Here is a 24,735-nt window from a genome sequence, read left to right on the forward strand (position 1 = left end):
ATCTTTTAGATGTCTGGGGTGATTGAAATGCCTTAGCATACATTTTTTGCTAACTATTCTAAGAAGGCTAGTGAGGGTATAATACCTAATGCATTATAATAACCATGATCAGTAATCATAAGCAGCAATTTTGCTATCAGCCACACAGTTAAAATTCAGGAGAATCACATTGTGCTATATCAAGGAAATAAATGTATTTTATTAAAATATAGATAAGGTATCATATGGAAAAGGTGCCTTTTGAACCAGATGAACTAAAGCAAACAAATAAAAAGATACCCAGCTCAACTTGCATGAAGTTTATTTGATACCCCAGAACGGTGTTTCGGAAGTGCAATATTTTTATAAAGCACACCCTCCCCCAATTGGTTATACATAGCTCCTCCCCTCTATCAATTATAATGGTTACATGGTAAACAACATTATACATAGAAGGATCTTACATAATATATACCGAATGTTTACAAATTGTGCATATGATGAATCACTCACAACCACATTCTATAAATGTAGATATGTTAGTCTAGCTAAATATAAATACCTAGGAGAGGTTCATCTTTTTTTTTTTTCTAATCATTTGCATTCATTCATTTATTCACTTTATTTAAATTCACATTCCTATATTTTTCTTTTAGTTTTTTTTCATTTAGTTTTTTTCATCACTCTTCATGCACTACTCTACACATTTTACTTATTTATATTCCATTTCCATCACTCTCATACACACTTTGTACATTTTTCATTTTTTATTTTATATTTCCTTGTATTTTTACATTGAGTTTATATTGTATGAATTAAATACATTTTTATTTACACTTATATCATATCAATTCTTCAATTGCATAAATCATGTTTTTTTTTATATATGCTTATTGTGAATTATGCTGATATTGGTAAGTTGTTATTAGAGATGAGCGAATCGAAGCTGATGAACCCGAATTTGTTACGAATTTCATGAAATATTCGATTCGCAACAAATGCGAATATCGCTGCGATTCCCTTCATTAAATTCCATTTTACAGCGTTCCCAGCTAAAGGAGACCTGAAAATGGCGGATCCACATGTGAGTACATGGGGATGGGATTATGGGAGGGCGAGAAAGTACGGCGGGAAGGGAAGTAGGCGGGATGACCCTGAATCACATGCGAGATGCAGCCTATCAGCATTCATTGACCCCTGTGATGTCACAGCCCTATATAATCGGCAGCCATCTTGCTGCTGCTCATTTCATCCATGCACTCAGAGAGAGAGAGGACGGGACTGCGTATGTGTGAATTGCTTATACCACAGCGTACCACTGGCAACTGCTAGTCACATCAGCATTGTGGACAGACAGGAGTGCAATGCTTTGGTGTTCTCACTGAGAAGCATCTTACGATATATAAACCTCCTATTCACGTTATTGAGCATCTCATCAGAGAGTTGCAGATAGATTTTCGTTGCCTCATACATATCAACAAGCTGCCTGAACTTTATGAACCACCTTATCACCTAATTTTTCAGCACAATTCTGTGCTTTTTTTGCTCCACTAATCATCTGCTGCTTAGAATTGTGTGTAGACTGTATAAAAACCAGTGCACACCATTCTTAACACTCTGTGACAGAGTGCAATTTAGGGTTTAATCCCTGTTTTCTTTTTTTTGTGGTGCTGCACTGTTGTGTCCTGCTGCTGTTCACAAATACGTTCTTTCAGCGGACTGTAGTGCATTTGTCTGCCTTCATATGTGCATACCACATGCCTACATCAAAGCAATCTACTATTTTGTATCTGTAACAAGTCTAGATACAGGGAAAGTCCTACGTATTGTTGCGCATTTTTCTGCCGTCATCAGTGCGTACCGCATACGTACATCCAAGTAGTGTACCATTTTGTACGTGTTAATCTGTCAATTGCCTACATACTGTGAAAGTCCAAACAATAGTACTCACCGGCTGGTGTTTTACAAAAATACAGTTTTTTTCTGCGTATTGTTGCGCATTTTTTTACCCTCATCAGTGCATACAGCATAAGTACATCCAAGTAGTGTACCATTTTGTACCTGTTAATTTGTCATGGGTCTACATACTGTGAAAGTCCAAACAATAGTACTCACCGGCTGGTGTTTTGCAAAAATTACAGAGTTTTTAGGCTCATTGAAGCGCATTTTTCTGCCCTCATCAGTGCATACCGCATACGTACATCCAAGTAGTGTACCATTTTGTACCTGTTAATCTGTCAAGGGCCTACATACTGTGAAAGTCCAAACAATAGTACTCACCGGCTGGTGTTTTACAAAAATACAGATTTTTTTCTGCGTATTGTTGCGCATTTTTTTACCCTCATCAGTGCATACAGCATAAGTACATCCAAGTAGTGTACCATTTTGTACCTGTTAATTTGTCATGGGTCTACATACTGTGAAAGTCCAAACAATAGTACTCACCGGCTGGTGTTTTACAAAAATTACAGAGTTTTTAGGCTCATTGAAGCGCATTTTTCTGCCCTCATCAGTGCATACCGCATACGTACATCCAAGTAGTGTACCATTTTGTACCTGTTAATCTGTCAAGGGCCTACATACTGTGAAAGTCCAAACAATAGTACTCACCGGCTGGTGTTTTACAAAAATACAGAATTTTTTCTGCGTATTGTTGCGCATTTTTTTACCCTCATCAGTGCATACAGCATAAGTACATCCAAGTTGTGTACCATTTTGTACCTGTTAATTTGTCATGGGTCTACATACTGTGAAAGTCCAAACAATAGTACTCACCGGCTGGTGTTTTACAAAAATTACAGAGTTTTTAGGCTCATTGAAGCGCATTTTTCTGCCCTCATCAGTGCATACCGCATATGTACATCCAAGTAGTGTACCATTTTGTACCTGTTAATCTGTCAAGGGCCTACATACTGTGAAAGTCCAAACAATAGTACTCACCGGCAGATGTTTTACAAAAATACAGATTTTTTTCTGCGTATTGTTGCGCATTTTCTGCCCTCATCAGTACATACCGCATACCTACATGCAAGTAGTGTACCATTTTGTCTAGAGCCTACATACTGTTAAAGGACAGTCAAAAGTAATAACCTGCTGCTAAAGATACTGTTTAAAGAGTAGTGAAGCGTATTGTAATACCCTCATATACGCACTAAGTATGTCAGGCAGAGAAGTGCCAGGTAGAAGTGCACAGAGGAGTGGCAGAGGCCTAAATAGTTCAGGCAGAGTTGGCAGCAGACTAGGGGCGAGTGGCAACAAGAGTTGCAGCGAGAGGCCTGAGCTCCCGTTATCAGCCAGCGGTTGTGTCTCGACCAGCAACCCACCTGCCATTGTCGATTGGTTAACACGCTCATCCACTTCATCACAAGTGACATCTGACACCCCCAGTCAACAGTCGGTGGGTTCCTCAGACACAACCCTCAGTTGGCATGGCCCAGGAGCAGTCCCTGTCCTCCCATTGCCTTTGTCCTATGCTGTTCCATCTCCTAGAGAAGTATCTTATGCTCCACTATTCACTGAGGACGATCAAATAGAGGACAGTCAGCAGCTACTGCCCAGCCAAGAAGGGGAGGAGACATCACCAAGTAGTGATGCGGAGAGTGACGTGGGAGGCGGTGTTGCCAGGGTTCAGGGTCCTGAAGCAGACACTGTTGGGGAACCTGAGGAGGACATCAGTGACATGCAGACACCTGTTGATGATGATGAAGCCGATCGCAATTAGGAGCCGGGTGCAGAAGGGGCTTCATCATCATCAGGAGAAGAGAGTTGCAGGTTGCATGGTGGCAGGAGTGGAAATTCTAGAGCCAAACGTGCCCGGGGGAAACCACCTGCTTCGCGGCAGCCTACCTTTCCGGGAGGTAGTGGAACAGGGTTCCTGGAGACGGTGCCAGTAGCAGTCAATTAGTGCGGACTGTAGGTGGGAAAATCAGCTACTCGGCGGTGTGGCAGTTTTTCATCAGGCATCCGGAGGAGGTTCATGTAGCCACATGCAAGATATGTCGGCAGAAGGTGAAGCGTGGCCAGGGTCCCAATATCGGCACCACGGCCCTGCGTCAACACATGCTTCGCCAACATAAAACGGCCTGGGAGAACCGTGGCTCCGATGTAGTGGTCCAGCCTGCTGCATCACCCAGTGGCCATCCGCTCCCTTCTTCATCCAGCCAAGGCTCCACCACCTCAGCCGAAGGGAGCTGTGTTTCAAACCCTCTTCAGTCGCTCCAGATGCTCCTGCTTCTCCCGGTTTTAGTCAGCCATTCTGCCAACAATCCATTGACGAAGCCATGTCCAAGAGACAACAGTATGTGCCCACTGATCCAACGACGAAGAAGTTGAATGTGCTCCTGTCCAAGTTGCTGGTGCTGCAGTCCCTCCCTTTTGAAGTGGTGGGCTCTGCACCTTTCAGAGAATTGATGGCTTGTGCCAAGCCGAAGTGGAGAGTCCCAAGCCATCATTTCTTTGCGAATAAGGCAGTACCAGCCCTGCATAAGTTTGTACAAGAGAAGGTGGGCCAGTCCTTGAGCCTGTCGGTGTGTTAAAAAATGCACGGCAGCGCCAACGTGTTGAGCTGTAAGTACGGGCAGGGACAATACTTGTCTTTTACGGCACACTGGGTAAATGTGGTTCCTTCACAGCCACAACAGCAACTTGGACAGGTCACACCGCTTCCTCCTCCATGCTCTCGCTCTCAGGCAGTTGGTCCTGTGACAGTGTGCGACTCTGCCTCCTCATCCTCCACCGTATTCTCGGCCTCCACTGCATGTCCAAATCTCGGTGGCCCTTCATCGTACCATGTGTGTAGGGCACGTTGGTGTCAAGCTGTTCTTCACATGGTTTGCCTTGGCGAACGGAGTCACACAGGGGTGGTACTGCTAAAATTCATTCGTCAAGAAATCCAAGTATGGCTTACTCCACGAAATCTGGAAATGGGAACCATAGTGACCGACAACAGGAAGAGCATCGTGTCCGTGCTGCAACAAGGAAGTGTGTGAAACATGCGCCCTGCATGGCACATGTGTTGAATCTGGTTGTCAAGCACTTCCTGAAGTCTTCACCCCATTTGCAAAACATCCTGAAAATGGCAAGGAAACTGTGCATGCACTTCAGCCACTCCTACACCGCAAAGCACACCCTCCTTGAGATGCAGCATCAGAACGGTATCCCACAACATAGTCTTATTTGTGACGTTGCCACACGTTGGAATTCCACCCTCCATATGTTGGACAGACTATACGAACAAAGAAAAGCCATCACCGATTTCTTGATAATTCAAGCAGATAGGAGTACTCCCCTGTGTAACTTCAATGTGAACCAGTGGCAGCTCATACGTGACACCTGCTGTTTGCTGAGGCCCTTTGAGGAAGCCACATTATTTGTAAGTCGCCTTGATTTCGGCATTAACGACGTAACTCCACTCCTACATTTCCTACAACAAATGATTGAAACAATGGCTGGTCACGGCAATGGAGACGTTGCGCCTACATCTACAGGCTACATGAGCTGAACTGGAGGAGGAGGATGAGGGGCAGAGTGGAGCACAGTTTAGGTTGGATTAGATGGCTGGTGTTTCTAGTCATCGGACAGGATAGGAGGAGCAGGAGCAGCCAGAGGAGCTAGAGGGTTATGAGGAAGGCGAGACAGAGGACCCAGACACACCGTGGCAGTATGCAGTGGAGATGGAGGCAGGTAGTCCCTCAGTTGCTTGCGTAGTGACCCCTGAATTGTCAAAATTCGTCAGTGGGATGACTTCTGGCTCTCCACCTCATTGGACCCTCGCTACCGTCCTAGAATGGGGGCCTTTTTTACACCCACTGAGAGGGAGGACAAACCGACCTACTACAGAGAGATCCTACGTAGTCAGTTCGCCGATGCCGGCGACATGGTCCATCCACTTGCAGGTCTGAGACTGACCTTTTTCAAGAAGAATCAGGGATGGATCAGCCAGTATTTCCAGCCACCAATGCCAGATGCCTCAGAGTAGATTAACCATGCTGCTACACCAACACTTCACAATTATGGTTATGAAACCCTATTGGGTTATCAATTAGGGTTATGAAACCCTCTTGGCTACTGCGAATGCCTGCTCCTGACTGTGTCTCTTTCAGCAACTACTTGCCTCACTGATGCTTCTGGCCTTGTGCCTTTAATTTTTGGAAGTTTAGCAGTAACTAAATACATGCTTAATGCGAATTTCAACATTGATCTTTAAATGTAAGGGGTTATGAAACCCTCTTGTGTACTGCTGATGCCTGCTCCTGACTGTGTGTTTCAGGAACTACTTGGCTTATTGATGCTTCTGGGCTTGGGCCTTAAATTTGGATGTTTTTCACTAGCTTACATACATGCTTAATTGAGATTTCAACATTGATCTTTCAATCTTAGGTGTTATGAAATCTTCTTGTGTCCTGCTGATGCCTTTTCCTGACTGTGTCTTTCAGGAACTACTTGGATTACTGATGCTTCTAGACTTGGGCCTTAAATTTTTTGATTTTTGGACTAGATACATACATGCTTAATTTAAATATGTATTGTGCAATGTATGGGGTTATTAAACCCTCTTGGGTTCATTTTTTTTCAAATTTTCTGATAATTTTCTCAGAAGTAAACTTGAATTTTCCAGAGTACTAACCATGACACCATGGAACGCTTGTTGTGTGTGATTTTTTAATTAAAATTTTCCCAAAATAACACGGTGAGGGATGAACTCTGCTTCTTTATGTCAGAAAACATTACTTTAGAGAAGAATGTCTTTTTGTAGTCCACCGTCATGCATTATAGAGTCTTCTGGACTCTTGGATATGCACTTGTTCTAACACAAAGGTCAGACAACATACCTAAAACAACTTTAATATTTTCTTCTGAGAGAACGATTGAATTCTTCTAGTACACCTTTTAATAAACACTGAAGTTAGACTTTTTTTATTCAGTCTATTCTTTATTGTTATAAAAAATAAGAAATATAGTGCTCCATGGTGTAATAAAAGAGAGACCCGTGGGGTATAAGTGCAAGTAGCAAAGAGGCTCACCTGGGGAAGTTGTGTAACCACATACACAACAATGGTGAGCGCATGTAATGTCTGCAGCCAGCCGGGCTAAACAATGGAGGATGAGAAGACAGGCTTCGATGGAATGCCGGCTTTCAAATGGCGCAGGACATAGTCGAACCAACAGGTGGGTAAAGTGCTAGAGTCGTTTATTCTCCCAATATGCAACGCATTTCACTGCTACAGCAGCTTCATCAGGCATAACAAGGAACATATGGGTAGTGAATTTATACTGGTGTTAAGTAGATATGTAAGAACAAAGGGAGGGGATGGGGAAATGGATGAATGGGAAAGAAGGAAGGAAAGGAGTAAGGAGATACGTAAGAACAAATGGAGGGGATAGGGAAATGAATGAATGGGAAAGAAGGGAGTATCCTTATCACCAGGTAAATTACAACATACAGGTACATATATCAAAAAACATATATATTTCAGTATGAGATAAAAAATAATATTAAATAAAATCTACATTAGAATATGTATCTGAAAATAAAATAAGATCATGGTGAATGAGAAAAATAGACGAAGGGACGATACTTAGCGGACATTCTCTATGGTCTCATTCAGACCATGCGGATTTAAAGTAGAAAGTGTAAATATCCAATATGATCCGTGATTAATTAACTGCTGAAAACTATTAGGTCTGGTAGAAGGAATGGATTCTAAGATGATTAAACGCAAAGATGAGATGTCACTTTTATTGACTAGAGTAAAGTGACGTGACACACTATGAAGTGTGAATTTGTTCTTGATATTAGATCGATGTTTTGACATGCGGCAACGTACTGTTTGAGTTGTGCGTCCGATATATTGGATATTACAGCTACAAGATAGCATGTATATAGCATATTGGGTATTGCAGTTAAGACATTGTTTAATATTAAAAAAAAAATTTGTAGAAAAAGACCAGAATTTATCAATGGATCCATCATGCCACAGCATAAGCAACGAGTTTTATTGCACGGTGAACGTCCCATACTAGAGGGGATAGATACAGTATTAGTATGTAAGGGATTTTTTAATCTATTGGGAGCAAGTAAATTTTGTAAATTTTTGGATCTCCGATATGTAATACCAGGTAAGGGGGGGGCTATATCCTTGAGTATCGGAATCCAAATGATGTGCCAATTACGTTTGAAGATGTTATGTATCACAGGGGCCTCTCTATTATAATTAGTAATTAAATTATATTTGAACTGATTGGATTGTTTTTTTATCTTTTTTCTGTTGTGTAATGGTGGAAAGATCTGTCTGTGTTTTATTTTTGACATTATGGTATGCTTGTGTGAGTAGTGAATCTGGGTATTTTTTTGATAAAAATCGTTGTTTTAATATTTGTGCCTGTAACGAAAAATCATGATCAGTGGTGCAGTTTTTACGAATTCTTAGGTACTGGCCATAGGGACCTCCTCTTAACCAACTGGGATAATGAGCACTGGTGTAATCTAAGAAACTATTCACATCAACAGTTTTAAAGTGGGTTCTGGTATGTATTTGACCTGTATGATTATTGATATCCAAATCTAAAAAATGTATATTGGTATGGGAAAAATTGATAGTGAATTGTAAACCCCAAGTGTTGGAATTTAGATAGTTAACAAAGTCATGCGCTTGTGTTTCTGTGCCTATCCAAAGAAAAAATAAATCATCAATGAAACACCGGAAAAATTAAAAAAATGGTGAATAGATCAGGGACTGTGTTATGTGGACGGCCTTGAATGCCCCCATGAACAGATTTGCATAACTGGGGGCGAAGCGCGTCCCCATAGCACAGCCCCTAATCTGTTGATAGATGACATCATCAAAGGAAAAGATGTTATGTTTGAGAATAAATGAAATCAATTCTAACAAAAAAGATGCTTGGTCAGGATAAAGAGAGCTGTCACCAAATAAGATGTCTTTGATGACTTGCAAACCTAAATCGGTGTCAATATTAGAATATAAAGAACAAACATCAAGTGTCAAAAAAGAATATGAAGATGGTAAATGAATCTGTTGTAATTCTGAAATAAGTTGAGAAGAGTCTCTGAGATAAGAGGGTAAATTTAAAACATAAGGTTGTAAAAATAAATCCACAAAATGGTACAAATTAGAAGTTAATGAAGAGATACCTGAAATAATAGGTCAGCCCGAGGGATTTGCTGGATTTTTATGTAGTTTGGGTAAATAATAAAAATTAGATAAAGAAAAATGTTTTATTGTGAGAAAAGATAATTCTTGTTTATTGAAAATGTTTTTGTTTGATGCTGTATTAATATTATTAGTGTAAATTTCATGACATTTTTTAGAGGGATCTGAAGAAAAAATTATATAATAATTTGTATCGGACAGAATTCTATGAGACACAAGGATATAGTCCCCTCGGTTAAGAATGGTTATGCCACCCCCCTTGTCAGCAGGGCATATAATGAAAATGATGATCTAGTATGGGATGTTCACCGTGCAATAAAACTCGTTGCTTATGCTGTGGCATGATGGATCCATTTGTAGATAAATTCTGTTCTTTTTATACAAAAACATTTTTAATAATAAACAATGTCTTAACTGTAATACCCAATATGCTATATACATGCTATCTTGTAGCTGTAATATCCAATATATCGGATGCACAACTCAAACAGTACGTTGCCACGTGTCAAAACATTGATCTAATATCAAGAACAAATTCACACTTCATAGTGTATCAAGTCACTTTACTCTAGTCCATAAAAGTGACATCTCATCTTTGCGCTTAATCATCTTAGAATCCATTCCTTCTTCCAGACCTCATAGTTTTCAGCAGTAAATTAATCGCGGATCATATTGAATGTTTACACATTCTACTTTAAATCCGCATGGTCTGAATGAGACCATAGAGAATGTCCGCTAAGTATCGTCCCTTCGTCTATTTTTCTCATTCACTATGATCTTATTTTATTTTCAGATACATATTCTAATGTAGATTTTATTTAATATTATTTTTTATCTCATACTGAAATATATATGTTTTTTGATATATGTACCTGTATGTTGTAATTTACCTGGTGATAAGGATACTCCCTTCTTTCCTATTCATTCATTTCCCTATCCCCTCTCTTTGTTCTTACGTATCTCCTTACTCCTTTCCTTCCTTCTTTCCCATTCATCCATTTCCCCATCCCCTCCCTTTGTTCTTACGTATCTCCTTAACACCAGTATAAATTCACTACCCATATGTTCCTTGTTATGCCTGATGAAGCTGCTGTAGCAGTGAAACGCGTTGCTTGTTGGGAGAATAAACGACTCTAGCACTTTACCCACCTGTTGGTTCGACTATGTCCTGTGCCATTTGAAAGCCGGCATTCCATCGAAGCCTGTCTTCTCATCCTACATTATTCTTTATTGTGGGAATCTCAATTTTGTGCAAGCCTTTATTTGATGGAACTGGGCTACAGCTGACTGCTGTGTCATGTGACTCAACACTGTTATCCACTTTTAATGAGAGTGTCTAAAGGTTGTCCTTTTTACTTTATATTAAAATTGGAGTGCCTGTCTGAATTTCTGAGATAGAATCTGCTATCTGGTGATCTCGAGTAAAATCATTAAAATCCTCGAAGCATTTACTTTTTGCTTCTTTGGATGTACCTATTTCCTATGTGTGTGAGCCATAATGGCTTCCCATTGTTTCAGCCACCTCAAGGATGTGGCATTCAGACACCATATAGTCTAGAATCTGCTGTCAGGTTATCTTGAGTTAAATAATTAAAATCCTTGAATTAATTGATATTTCAATCTTATTGCTTATTAAATCCCCCGGTGTACTGCAGATGCCTTTTCCTGACTGTTTTTATCTGGAACTAATTTACTTAATGCTGCTTCTGGCCTTGGCCCTCAAAGTTTGTGATATTTAGCACTAGCTTGATTGAAATTTCAACCTTGATCTTGCAATGTAAAGGGGTTATGAAACCCTCGGGTGTACTTCTGATGCCTGCGCCTGTGTCTTTCAGGAATTACTTGGCTTACTGATGCTTCACGGCTTGGGCCTTACATTTTTGGATGGTAGCACTACCTAACATGCATCTTCAATAGAGATTTCAAAGTTCACCTTTTAATTTTAGGGGTTGTGAACCCCTCTTATGTACTCATGCTGGTTCCTGCTTCACTCTGTCAGCCCGTTGGTCCTGTGACAGTGTGCGACTCCTCCTCCACATCCTCCACTGTGTCCTAAACCTCCACTGCCTGGACAAGTCTCAGTGGCCCTTCAGCATACCATATGTGCAGGGCAGAGCTGTGTCACGCTGTTCTTCACATGGTTTGCCTTGGCGAAAAGTGTTGGAAACAATGGCCGGTGAGGGCAATGGAGACGTTGCGCCTACATCTCACGGCCACATGAGCCTTGTGGGGGCTTGTTAGATTTGATCCTTCGTACCCACACACAAATTTAACCCCTTAAGGACGCAGGACGTAAATGTACGTCCTGGTGCGGTGGTACTTAACGCACCAGGACGTACATTTACATCCTGTACATAACCACGGGCATCAGAGCGATGCCCGTGTCATGCGCGGCTGATCCCGGCTGCTGATCACAGCCAGGGACCCGCCGGCAATGGCCGACGCCCGCGATCTCGCGGGCGTCCGCCATTAACCCCTCAGGTGCCGGGATCAATACAGATCCCGGCATCTGCGGCAGTGCGCGATTTAAATGAATGATCGGATCGCCCGCAGCGCTGCTGCGGGGATCCGATCATTCAGAACGCCGCACGGAGGTCCCCTCACCTTCCTCATTCCGGCTCCCGGCGTCTTCTGCTCTGGTCTGTGATCGAGCAGACCAGAGCAGAAGATATCCGATAACACTGATCTGTTCTATGTTCTATACATAGAACAGATCAGTATTAGCAATCATGGTATTGCTATGAATAGTCCCCTATGGGGACTATTCAAGTGTAAAAAAAATGTAAAAGTAAAAGTAAAAAAAAAAAGTGAAAAATCCCCTCCCCCAATAAAAAAAGTAAAACGTCCGTTTTTTCCTATTTTACCCCCAAAAAGCGTAAAAAATAAATTTTATAGACATATTTGGTATCACCGCGTGCGTAAATGTCCGAACTATTAAAATAAAATGTTAATGATCCCGAACGGTGAACGGCGTGAACGAAAAAAAAAAAGTCCAAAATTGCTACTTTTTTAATACATTTTATTAAAAAAAATTATAAAAAATTTATTAAAAGTTTTTTATATGCAAATGTGGTATCAAAAAAAAGTACAGATCATGGCGCAAAAAATTAGCCCCCATACCGCCGCTTATACGGAAAAATAAAAAAGTTAGAGGTCATCAAAATAAAGGGATTATAAACGTACTAATTTGGTTAAAAAGTTTGTGATTTTTTTAAGCGCAACAATAATAGAAAAGTACGTAATAATGGGTATCATTTTAATCATATTGACCCTCAGAATAAAGAACACATGTCATGTTTACCATAAATTGTACGGCGTGAAAACGAAACCTTCCAAAATTAGCAAAATTGCGTTTTTCTTTTTAATTTCCCAACAAAAATAGTGTTTTTTGGTTGCGTCATACATTTTATGATATAATGAGTTATGTCATTACAAAGGACAACTGGTCGCGCAAACAACAAGCCCTCATACTAGTCTGTGGATGAAAATATAAAAGAGTTATGATTTTTAGAAGGCGAGGAGGAAAAAATGAAAACGTAAAATTTAAAGTGTCTGAGTCCTTAAGGCCAAAATGGGCTGAGTCCTTAAGGGGTTAAAGTTTGATTTCAATTTCAAATAAAAAAATCTGACATTTCAATGGTCTCCTCATGCATCAGCCAACTCTAGGCTGTGTCATTCAGGCAATATATGGTTTACTGATGCCGCTGCTGGGCCTGAGTCTGGGAAATTCAAATTTTATCACAGGTAGCACCCGTTATCCAAAATCTAATTAAAAAATTTCTAAAATTGTTTTGTTTTTTCTTAGGGATTGTGAAGCTCTGGTGTGTACTCGTGCATCAGCCAACTCCAGGCTTTGTCATTCAGGCAATATACGGTTTACTGATACTGCTTCTGGGCCTGGGTCTGGGAATTCAAATTTTATCATAGGTAGCACCCGATATCCAAACTCTTCTTCAAAAATTTCAAAAATTGTTGTGTTTTTTCTTAGGGATTGTGAAGCCCTGGTGTGTACTCATACATCAGCCAACTCCAGGCTGTGTCATTCAGGCAATATATGGTTTACTGATGCGGCTGCTTGGCCTGGGTCTGGGAAATTAAAATTTTATCACAGGTTGCACCCGCTATCCAAAATCTTCTTCAAAAATTGTTGTGTTTTTTCTTAGGGATTGTGAAGCCCTTGTGTGTACTCATGCATCAGCCAACTCCAGGCTGTGTCAATATATGGTTTACTGATGCCGCTGTTGGGCCTGGGTATTAAAATGTTATCATAGATAGTCTCCTCATGCTGCCAACACCTCCACGCTGTGTCATTCAGCCACTATATGGTCTCCTCATGCTGCCAACACCTCCACGTTGTGTCATTCAACCACTATATGGTGTCCTCATGCTGCCAACAACTCCTTGCTTTGTCATTCAGCCACTATATGGTGTCCTCATGCTTCAGCCTCATCCAAGCTGTGTCATTCAGCCACTATATGGTCTCCTCATGCTGCCAACACCTCCACGTTGTGCCATTCAGCCACTATATGGTCTCCTCACACTGATGCCACCACCAGGCTCTGTCATTGTGCTGCTGTGCCGCAGTGATTCTAAAAGCGATGCCGGTAATCTGCATGTTATTCTGAACAACAGTATTATTTCACTACCCCAGCAACTCCATATGCGTGTTAGAACACAGCAAAGTGTTCTATACCGCTATTGAGGCTGCCTGTAGGCTAGAAATAGCCTATTTTAATATAGATTTGCCACAAAAAAATTTGGATCGAAACAAACCTTTTCCGAAAGTTCGGCGAATCGTCCGAATCAAATTTTTTAAAAGTTCGCTCATCTCTAGTTGTTATGTTATGGATTAACTGCTGTTCCTATATATGTACTATTTACCCCCTTATCATGATCAGCCCTTCTGTACATGTGACGTTGCAGGGCTCCGGCAATGATGCAAACCAGCGTCCTTGCCAGCGCCTTGTGTAATGTGCATCTGGCTCACGCAGGGGCACGAATGCAGGAAAGTCAGTGTCCGGTAATGGCTCCATGCATATTTTCTATTGCCAGTCGGGATTTATTACAGGTATTTAAGGCCCTATAGCTCCTCCTACCTCACCGCTCCTAGAAATGGCAGAGGTGAAACATGTTGAAGGGTGAGGTGGGGGAGCATTGTATCCATTGTGAACGGGATTGATCCCTCTTAATTTTGTATTCAGTACTTACCATATGGCCCTTTACTTTCTATTTACCTAGTGCATATTGTGCATATATCTTTACTGTTCGGGGTACCCTGTATAGAACATTATTTTTTGTCTATTATTACTTATGTACTATTTATCATCATTTATTTATTTATTTAGCGTTTTTTTTTTTTTTGCTGTGTACATACATGGATTGTCATATTATGTAGTGGGCACAGTGCAATATTTGTGGTTTTTGATATAGCCACATCCATGATGTGACTTAGGGCTTATTGCATGATACAGGTATATGCCTGTTGTTCATTATACTTTGTTGAATGCTATGATATTATCCATGTTCCCCCGCCATTAATTTTTATTTGTCCTGTGTGTTTTTGTGGGTATTTTGGGTTGGTGTAAGATATATGACTAAATTTTGTTTTCCCTTAGTCTCCTCAGCAGCACAAACGGGGGTTCCGCCCCTCTGTGAGCTAATAGGACAGAGTAATTTTTTACTATAAAAAAACAAAAAACGTAGTGAGGCACCTCCCCAAGTGCCTATATAATGCACCTGCTCACACCAGGACAGTGAGTAAATTATAAAGTATCCGTAAACCATAAAAATAAAATACGGTAGGGAGGGATGCTTGTGCTGCTGAGGAGACTAAGGGAAAACAAATTAACATCAAAATGTAGTCTTCCCTGTCGTCCCTCAGCAGCACAAACTGGGATATAGCAAGAATAACCCCTAGGGAGGGCTCTCCTGCCTTGCAGAATTAAGTACAGTTCTAGCAAATAAAGTGTCACTAGAAAGGAACGATGTCACTCTATAGTGCTTCAGGAATGTAATAAGAGTGCTCCAAGATGCGGAATGACAAATCTGCTCTAGAGGAACAGAACCACGTTCTGCCCAGGCTTTCGAAATCGACCTAGTAGAGTGAGCCTTGGTATATTCTGGTGCAGATAACCCTTTGGCAGAATAACAAAGATCTATAAATTCACATATCCAACGGGATATGGATGGCTTAGAAGCCTTAATTCCTTTCTTTGCTCCCTGGTATAAAATAAGAAGATTTTCCACCTTGCGAAAATCTTTAATTCTTTCAAGATAAATTTTAAGGCACCTTACCAGGTCCAGGGTTACCATTTCTCCTTCAGAGGAATCAGGTTCAGGAAAAAATTGAGGAAGAGAAATCATCTGGTTAATATTTGCGAAGGAGGCCACCTTCGGAATAAATTACGGAAGGAACCTCATTAGGACCTTCCCAGGTAGAGAAACTGTGTACGGTTCTATAGCACCCAGAGCCTGGAGTTCACCAACTCTCTTGGCCGTAGTTATTGCTAATAACAGGATTAATTTTAGGGTGAAGAACCTAAGTTCCACTTCCTGAAGAGGTTCAAAGGGGTGAACACATAATTGTTGGAGGACCAAAGAAAGATCCCAAGGGGTCACAGGGACAGTAGTTCTAGGCCGTAACCGAGACAAGGTCTTGATGAAGGACTTGACCACCGAGTCCTGGGAAAACCATCTGTGAAAGGACGCTGATAAGGCTGCCAGTTGAACTTTGATGGAATTCGGAGAGAGTCCCTTGTCAAACCCATCCTGGAGAAACTCTAGTAAGGCTGAAATTGAAGGATTAGCCGGATCAATGTTCTTACCAAGGCACCACTTGTGGAAGATCCCCTTTATTCTGGCATAGGCTTTGTTGGTAGACTCACTCCTAGAGTGAGATAGTGTTCTCAGAATACGGTCCGAAAACCCTCTGGCTTTCAATAAGGACCTATCAACCTCCAGGCTGTCAAGTTGGATCTGAGGTTGGGGCAAAGCTGTATACCTTGAAACAGCAGGTTCCGCCTGAGGGGAAGCTTCCAGTATACTCCTCTGCTCATCTGAATGAGTTGGGAGAACCAGGATCTCTTGGGCCAAAACGGGAATATGGCTATCACGGAGGCTTGATCCTGTCTGATCTTCATCAATACCCTGGGTATCATGGAAGTTGGTGGGAAGATATAGGCCAGCTTGAAGTCCCAGATGATCGTCATTGCATCGGTCTGGAAAGGACTGTCTGATGGATAAAGGGAGCAGAACTTCTCTACTTGGCGATTGGCTCTTGTTGCCATCAAGTCTATCTCTGGAAGACCCCAGAGATCCACGATCTGAAGAAATACTTCCCGGTTTAGAGTCCATTCTCCTGGAATGGTAAGGTCTCTGCTTAAGCGATTTGCTGTAATATTTTCTATTCCTTTGATATGAACTGCCGACAATCTGGGAACACTGCCTCTGCCCACCTGAAGATCTTTGCTACTTCTAGAAGTAACGTAGTAGATCTTGTTCCTCCCTGCTTGTTTATATAATAAACGGCTGCCATGTTGTCTGTCCTTATTTTGACAGCTTGACCCTTGAGCAGATGATAGAAGTGAAGAAGAGCATAATAGATTGCTCTTAACTCTTTCACGTTGGAGATTAGGGAAGGTTCTTCTAGACTCCATCTTTCTGCTACCTTTCTGCCTAGAAGATGAGCACCCCAACCTAATCCTGAGGCGTCTGTAGTAAGAATCAGCCATCTTGGTTCTAGGAGACACATACCGTCCCGGGGTGTTTTCCACCAATTCAGGGATCTGCGCACTGACAGAGATAGTCTGACTAGTGTGTCCAGGGAGGAAGTTTTTCGGTCCCAGCACTGGAGAATTTGGGACTGAAGAGGTCTCATGTGCCCATGGAACAGCCTCTGCTGAGGAGGATAGGAGACCTAGGAATCTCATAAGAGTCCTTAGAGATATTTTGCGGGGTACTCGCAATTAATTGATATTAATGGAAATTCTGTCTTTCCTCGTGGGGGAGAGAAATATTCTCATATTGTCGGAGTCTATAAGAAATCCCAGAAAAGTCTTCTGTCTCTCCGGAGTCAGATGAGATTTTTCCATATTTTCTACCCACCCCAGCTTGTGAAGTAGATTCAGAGTTAAGCTGGTCTGATGAATAGATTCCTCCTGGGACCGGGCTAAAATAAGCCAGTCGTCCAGGTACGGGACTATACGAATCCCCTGAATCCTAAGAACGGCCATCATGGATGAGATAATTTTGGTAAACACAAAAGGGGCTTTAGAGATCCCGAATGGGAGTGCTCGAAACTGGAGGTGGTGAAGTGCCCCCCTGATCCAGACCGCAATACGAAGGAATCTTTGGTTTTCTACAGCGATTGGGACATGGAAGTAAGCGTCTTTCAGGTCCAACGATGTCATAAAGTCGTCCTTTTTTAGCAGCATCTTTACTGATCTTATGGTTTCCATATGAAATCTCTTTTTTACTATATATTTGTTTAGATAGCGGAGTTCTATAATGAGTCTCCATTTTCCTTCTTGTTTTGGGACTAGGAACACTGGGGAGTAAACCCCCCTGCCTCTTTCTAGCAGAGGCACTGATTCTACTGCCCGAACAGATAAGAGTTCCAGAATGGCTTCTTCCAGAACTCTCTGTTTTGATTTTTTGGGAACACTAGATACAAGGAACCTCTCTTGAGGTTGAGAGGATAGAGGTGGAGAGTACCCTTTGAGGATTATGTTTAATATCCACAAATCCTTTATCGTAGATCTCCAGGCAGGAAGAAAATGGAGTAGGCGACCGCCAACTGGAAGGTAGTCAGAATTCGTTTTTTTTGGGGGTCCTTTCCCCTAGCTGCTCCTCTTCTAGAGGAACCGGCACCTCTCCCACGTGAAGATCCTCTAGATGGTCTGGAACACTGGGGTGAACGATCCCTTCTTGGTTGAGAATACTTTCCTTGAAAGGACCGGTAAGGGACGGGAAGATTCTTCCCCTTCCTATTAGATAGCTCTTCCATTATAGTGTCCAATTCAGGACCAAAGAGCTTATCAGGCACATATTCTAAATCACACAGGCTGTATTTAGATGAGGTAGGCTGGGCCACTGTTTGATCCACAAAGCTCTGCGAGCAGCACAGGACAGGGACATACTATGTGCCGCCAACTTGACCTGCTGGTTATTGGCATCGTTAAGATAGTCTATGCCAAGATTAATGTATTTAAAGGACTTTAGTATGTCATCACGGCTTACACCCGAGTCGATGTCATCCTGAACTCTGGAGATCCAGGATTTCATGTCTTTAATTACCTCAAATAGTGCACAGCCAACAGAGGTCTGACTGGTAGCAGTAGTATATGCGCGTCTTAGGGTCACTTCAATTCTGCGGTCCATAGGATCGGAGAGGTTGGACCCGTCCTTAGACCGGATAATAGTTCTTTTTGATAATTTCGCAATAGCGAAATCAACCTTGGGGGGAGAGATCCAAGATTTACACTTAGTTTGATCGAGGGGAAAGAGGGTTTTAAAACGCCTGTTGATAACAGGAACCTTTTCCGGATTCACCCATTCCCCCATAATCAACTCCATAAGAGAGTCATCAACTGAAAAGACTCTGGGCCCCCTAGAGGTTGAAGGGGTTTCTTCCTGCCCTTCAGGCAGACCTTCCGACTGCACAGCTCGGATAAATTTTGGGAATTTCTCAATTGGGAAATTCTCTTTCACTTGGACTACTATGTCCTCAGAAGATGACGAATTCGCCTCATCTATCACCCTAAACTCCTCTTCAGAGAGTACTAAGGTGGAAGAGTCACCCCTTCTGGGGGTTTTTGCTACCGGTGGGGCTACAGCGAGGGAGTCTTTTAACTCCTTAATAGAGGAGGCTACAAAATCCTTCACCCATAAAAACATGTCTTGCATGGACGGTTCCTGGTTTGGAGGCAAACGAGGACGGCAGGTATTGCAAGTGGAAAATTCATATCCATCAGGTAATGGAGTATTACAGGAAGAACACTCTATATGCTTCCTTTTATGTGTAGATTTTCCCCTAGGGTCCTTGCGGCCACTAGAGCCCCCAGAATCCATAGATGACATCTATAAATAAAAATATACATATATAAAATATTATTAAAAAGTAGAGCCAGAAATTAAAACAGAGAGAGAGAAACCTAAAACCTACAAGATAAGCACAAGCTTCGATAGAAGAAAAAACAGGCAGGTAAGACACAGTACAACAGCAAAGGTAGTACAGAACACCAGCCAGCTCAGAGAGACTGAACGGGAGAACTCTCAGCCTTAAATAGGGCGCCACTGAGCTGACATATAGGCTCCGCCCAACTACTTCCGGTCTGACCGGGAGGAAGAAAACTAGCTTTAAAAAGGAAGAAACAATAGGAGGAAACCCTAGGGTGAGAGCTTAAAAACAAAAGACAAATGAGAAGAAATGCCATTGCTGCTAAAATAATCGCTGTCTCGCTCCTTGCAAAAAAAAACCGGAAGTGGCTTCCGGTGACGTCACCGGAGGTGACGTCACGTAACAGCGCCGAATCCACAGGGCGCCGAGGCTCCAGAAAATTGGCGCCGAACGCTGAGAAGAAACCTGAGAGATACAGGTAGGGAAACAAATACACACAGGGTGTAGAAAAGAACAAAATATATACCATATAGGAGCGGGACAACGGCGCAGCACGTCCAGCTCACACAAGGACAGAAAAAAACTCACTGTCCTGGTGTGAGCAGGTGCATTATATAGGCACTTGGGGAGGTGCCTCACTACGTTTTTTGTTTTTTTATAATAAAAAATTCCTCTGTCATATTAGCTCACAGAGGGGCGGAACCCCCGTTTGTGCTGCTGAGGGACGACAGGGAAATATATATATATATATATATTGTGGCAGTGTGGCAAGGAAAGGGTGTATTTCCCTTGCTATCTCTGGAGAATGCTCCACCTGTGGCCTGATTAATGAGGTATCAGGAAGGGAAAGTGTGTTTAAAAAGAAAAGAAACAGAATAGTTGGGGCTCTCCCTGGGAAACAGCATATTGCTGTAGGGGGAGACACACAGACCCTGTTGAGGAAGCACACAGCTGGAATCTATGCGTGATCCAAGAAGTGGTGTGAACTGTGAGTAACAGGTTGCAGGAGTCACATGTTGAACTGGCTGAGGGTAGCTCACCAGCTAGTAGTCAGGGCATGCTGATATGTGTAGTCAGTGACCAGACGGTCTAGGATTTTATTTGTTCCTGTGTTATGTTTGTTTTCCCCCTGCAACCTGTCTAAATAAAGCTGGCAAGGTGCCAGGCTTGCATGAATAATCGTTGTCTGCGGATTTATTGAGTGGAAACTTGTCCCGTGGCAGTGTCCAGGACGATCCCGGAGCTAATCCCCCCCCCCCCCCCCCAAGGAGGAATCCTTACTATATATATATATATATATATATATATATATACAGTGGTCCCTCAACATATGATATTAATTGGTTCCAGGAGAACCATCATATGTTGAAACCATCATATGTCGAGTACATATGTCTATGTAAAAATGGTAATTGGTTCTGGGGCCTCGGAACCATTGTATGTTGAATACATATCTCTATGGGAAACTAATTGGTTCTGGGATGACCATTGTATGTGGAGTGTATAGGGAGTGTTTAACAAACCAGGGTGCCTCCAGCTGTTGCACAACTACAACTCCCAGCATGCATGTACAGCCATTGACTGTCTGGGCATGCTGAGAGTTATAGTTTTGCAACAGCTGGAGGCACACTGATAGGGAAACATTGATGTATGGGGTGTATAGTGTGTATATGTATTGTATGTGATGTGTGACATTGCATACAGTACTGTACAGTTCTTCAAATACCTTCAGGGGGGACAGAATGTCCTCCATTACGATCCTGCCGACTACAGCTCTATAGGAAAGGAAGGGGAGGGCAGCCAGCAGCTCATTGGATGCCTGCAGCAAGATGCTGCAGGCTATTGGCTATGGCTGCACTGGGGGGGGGCGGGGCTTACACGGAGCTCACAGTGGAAGCCTGTATGAGTTAGCAGGACAGCATGTGAGTAACACGAGGCAGAACGGGCACAGGGGGCACATTAAACAACTATCTGTCAGTTGCTGAAGTTGTCAGCGCTGTCAGATAGCTGTTTGTACGATGGCCCCAACACACAGCAGCATCATATGTCGATGCTGCCTTCAACATACGATGGGCTCTGAGAGGCCATCATATGTTGAAATGATCATATGTCGGGGCCATCGTAAGTCGGGGGGGTCACTGTATATATATATATATTCAGTACTTTCCTCAGGGAGAGGATACCTCTTCAGGTGCAACAGAGATTCAATTTAGATTCAATATATGTGTGTGTGTGTGTGTGTGTGTATGTATATATATATAAAATTGATATTTATATTTGTACTTTATTTTTTTTTTCCTTTTTCTTGGGGCAAAAAATTCATCAAAACCTGTGCTGAGAAAAAGTTGACTTGTTGCCGATAGCAATCAGTCAGATTGCTTCTTTTATTTTTCAGAGGCCTTTTCAAAAAGGAAAGAAGAAATATGATTAATTGCTATGGACAACTGGGCAACTTTTCATCTGCACAGGTCTTGATGAATCTCCCCCCTAGAGCATAAAATATCACCATATCACCTAATTCTCATATTATTAGATCCAAGCATCCACAGCTTGAATAAAAAAAATCACATTTCCATTATGTCTAAACACTGTGTGTGCACCGAAGTGCCAACTGCACCTGCTGTGTACTCTCAGTTGCAGCTTCTCCAGGCTGTTTGTAAGCATTATCCACATGACAAAAGACCGCTGCATGGTAGCTCTTTAAAGGAATGGTTCACCAAATTATAATTTTTTTGTTAGAGGTTAAATAAATTTGTTTATATTTTTTTTTATATTTTTGGAAATCTTTAGAATTTGTTTCACTTGTCGGAAATTATGAAAAATAATTATTAAAGTTTTATTTATATCCCACTGTTGACCAGAAAGTTTCAAGAGAAAGTAACTTGAAACTTGGCAGCTGCAAATTTGACCCACTCCTCTCCCTGCTTGTGTCTGTGCAAGAGGGGGAGAAATTCCACTGTGCAGTGCCATCTTGTTGGTGAATGAACAGTGGTAAAATACAGCTGCTACAGACTAATGGTATATTCACATAGGAAAAATCTGCTGCAGAGGTGACTCAGTACAGTCAGGTACACACATACACTTAGTACAGTCACATGCACACTCAGTAGAGCAGTGATTCCCAACCGGGGTGCCCCGGGATTTTGACGTGATTTTTTTTTTTTTAAATGTCCCACTCCGGCCTGCGTGCCTATGACTCACGGCACAGGGGGAAGGGAAGCTTGCGTGCACACTGCGCACACAGCGTCCCCTCCCCCTTGCGGCGCAGTGAGCCGAAAACGGTGCCCAGAATGTCCCGGAACGAGCTGCATCCTGCGCCGGATTCCCATGCCGTGGAACTGCAAACTGCGCTGGATTCCCGTGGCGGCTTGCTTAAGGTACCATACTCTTTTCACCCCTCTATTACCCCTTCTCAACCCAGTCCAACCCCCCCCCCCCTTGTCACCCAGGTCCACTCCCCCCATCACTCATGTCCACCCACCTGTCATCCATGTCTGCCTTGTCCACCCTCCTGTCATCCATATCCAGCCCCCATCGCCTATTTCCACCCCCTGTCACCCATGTCCACCCTCCTGTCATCCATGTCCGCCTTGTCCACCTCCCTGTGCACTCCCCTGTCACCCATGTCCACCCCCTGTCACCCATGTCCACCCCCTGTCACCCATGTCCACCCCCTGTCACCCATGTCCACCCCCTCTCACACATATCCACCCTCCAGTCACCCATGTCCACCCCCATGTCACCCAGGTCCATCCTCCTGTCATCCCTGTCCACCCCCATGTCACCCAGGTCCATCCTCCTGTCATCCCTGTCACCCATGTCGACCCTCCTGTAATCCATGATCGCCTTGTCCACCTCCCTGTCCATACCTGTCACCCATGTACACCCTCCTGTCATCCTTGTCACCCATGTACACCCCTCTGTCACCCATGTACACTCCTCTACACCCCTCTGTCACCCATGTACACTCCTCTACACCCCTCTGTCACCCATGTACACTCCTCTACACCCCTCTGTCACCCATGTACACCCCTCTGTCACCCATGTACACCCCTCTGTCACCCATGTTCACTCCTCTATAACCCTGTCACCCATGTTCACTCCTCTATAACCCTGTCACCCATATACACTCCTCTACACCCCTCTGTCACCCATTTACACTCCTCTACACCTCTCTGTCACCCATTTATACTCTTCTACAACCCTCTATCACCCATTTACATCCTCTTTCACCCATGTACACTTCTCTGCACCCCTCTTTCACCCATATACACTCCTCTACACCCCTCTGTCACCCATGTATACTCCTCTACACCCATGTACACTCCTCTACACCCCTCTGTCACACATATACACTTATCTACACCCCTCTGTCACCCATGTACACTCTTCTACACCCCTCTGTCACCCATGTAAAAAAAAAAAGTGCAGAGCCTTATAGGTTTGTTTTGAAGGTTTAATGTTGAAGAATTGTGGCTGAAAGAAATCGTCATGATGGCTCAGACAAGATGGAGAGGAGAAGTGAACGACGAAGATGTCATTTGTGAGAAGCTGTATAAAGCAGCACTGTAATCTATATACCCATTGATAAATAGATATAGTGCATTATTGCGGTTTTTCCTCTTTTTTTTTTGCTCGTCAATCTCAGTAGGGGTGCCCCGCAAATTTATTTTTATATCGAGGGATGCCCCGAGCCGAAAAAGGTTGGGCAACACTGCAGTAGAGTATGTGTGCATGTGTGCTCAGTACAGTGAGGGACACACACACTCAGTACAGTCCGGTACACAGGTACGATTAGTACAGGGACAAATGCATATGTACGCTCAATACTTAATATAGTAAGGTACACACATATGCTCAGTAAAGACACTTGTACGGTCTGTACAGTGAGGTACACATGTATGATCAGTACAGAGACACATGCATATGCACGCTCAATATAGTAAGGTACCTTTATACTCTCAGTAGAGACACATGCACACTCTGTACAGTCAGGTACACACCTACACTCAGTACAGTCACATGCACACTTAGTACAGTCAGGTACACAGGTACGCTCAGTAAAGAGACACATGCGCATGGAATCTTATTACAGTCAGGTAGCAAATATGCTCAGTACAGAGACACATTCTATGCACGCTCAATATAGTGAGGAACACGCATACGCTTAGTAGAGACAATGGATTCTGTGTACAGTAAGATACACTCAATACAGAGACATGCTTATGCATGCTCTGTAGACACATGCATGCTTAGTGCAGTTGGGTACACACGTATGCTCAGTACAGTCACATGAACACTCGGTACAGTCAGGGACACACATAGGCTCAGTACAGTCAGGGACATTCAGTACATTAACCCCTTAAGGACTCAGCGTTTTTGAGTTTTTGCATTTTCGTTTTTTCCTCCTTACCTTTTAAAAATCATAACCCTTTCAATTTTCCACCTAAAAATCCATATTATGGCTTA

General features: G+C 42.7%; 1 protein-coding gene across 5 annotated transcripts in view; it reads left to right on the plus strand.

The window, feature by feature from the left end:
- STAT1 (signal transducer and activator of transcription 1) overlaps positions 1-24,735 on the plus strand; it is a 1,320,138-nt gene that overhangs the window by 1,114,174 nt on the left and 181,229 nt on the right. The window lies entirely within an intron of this gene.

This window comes from Hyla sarda, chromosome 8, assembly GCF_029499605.1.
Source record: "Hyla sarda isolate aHylSar1 chromosome 8, aHylSar1.hap1, whole genome shotgun sequence".
Classification (NCBI taxonomy): domain Eukaryota; kingdom Metazoa; phylum Chordata; class Amphibia; order Anura; family Hylidae; genus Hyla; species Hyla sarda.